The sequence below is a fragment of the Lepidothrix coronata genome, unplaced genomic scaffold (genome assembly GCF_001604755.1).
Source record: "Lepidothrix coronata isolate B3197 unplaced genomic scaffold, Lepidothrix_coronata-1.0 Scaffold305, whole genome shotgun sequence".
Taxonomy (NCBI): Eukaryota; Metazoa; Chordata; class Aves; order Passeriformes; family Pipridae; genus Lepidothrix; species Lepidothrix coronata.
Window position 1 is genome coordinate 715,102 of NW_016690485.1, and position 1,383 is coordinate 716,484.

Consider the following 1,383-nt stretch of genomic DNA (forward strand, 5'->3'; position numbering starts at 1 on the left):
GTAACAAAAAACACCCCAAAAAGAGGAATAGTGACTCAAAACAGCTCGATGACACATTCGAAGCCCACTGAGTCACTTGGCATCGTGCCAGGACTGCTCTGAGGAGGGCTGGCACAGGAGGGGAGATAAACAGATGCCTCTGCAAGGGAATCATGTTTCAGTTGCCAAGCGTTATCCTCCCCAGAGCAGTCGGAGCAAAGCTTGGATCGACACCATCGCTGGGGGCTGGTCCCGGCGGGTTGTTCCGCACAGCCGGGGCTCCAGTCCCGAGGCCTGAGTGGTGCAGTGATGTTCGAGAAATAACGAATATTTCATATAAAAATTACTAATTCAACAGAACAGGAGAGATGGCAAGTTCCAGACAGCCCGTTGTGACATTTACAGTGCGAATCGGTAACACCCGACCGGGTGTGAAGGGAACAGAGCCCTCCTGTCTGTGGGACAGGCGCACGGGGCCGGGGCAGGGCTGAGGGATCCCTCGAGGTGTGCAGCCCCCTCCCCGCTCCCCCCGTGGGGTCACGGGCACCCCGGTGCCAGCACACACAGCGGGGCAGCGGGGAGGCACAACCCCGGCTGTCCGGACCCCGCGAGGATCGGGGGACTGGGAACCGGGACCTCCTTCCAGCCCATCCCTGATCAGCCACATGACACAGGGTACGGCGTGGTTTCTATTTTAGGCCACTTTGCCATCTAAAGCTGGACTCTAAGTTTAGGAGGAGTTCCCTGTGGTCACGGGGGAGAGCCAGGACCCTTCGGAGCACAGATTAGTGACGGCTGGACGTGCCCGTGTCACCCCGCGGGCTGGGAAGCGCCCGATTCCCGCAGTTTCAGTGCCGTGTAAGCGTGACTGATGTAACCCGTGCCCGTATGAACCGACAGGAATTGCCCTTGTCCCGCAGCGTCCGGCTGTACGGCACAGACACCCCCCGAGGAGCACCGGGCGGTCACCGCCGAGGGAACCGCTGAGGGGCCGCGGGGGTCCCCGGCTGGGACCGGTCCCTGTCCCCGCAGAGCCCCTTCCCCTGCCCGTGAGCCCGGATGGGGCAGTGCCACTGAGATATCGGGGTTTCCTTCTTTACGAAGGTGATTTATTGGACCAGCTGGTTTGCCTTCAAAGGGAGAACAGCTGGAGGCTCCTTCCCATCCCAACACGAGTCACGGGGTGTCACTGCCCCAGCCCCGCGGCGGCGGACGGCCCGGTCCGGGGCTGAACCCGCCCGTTTGGTCACGGCAGCACGATCCCGGCTCCCGTCCCTTGGGATCCACACAGGCTCCGATCCCGGCTCCTGTCCCTTGGGATCCACACCGGGCCCGATCCCAGCTCCTGTCCCTTGGGATCCACACCGGGCCCGATCCCAGCTCCTGTCCCTTGGGATCCACACC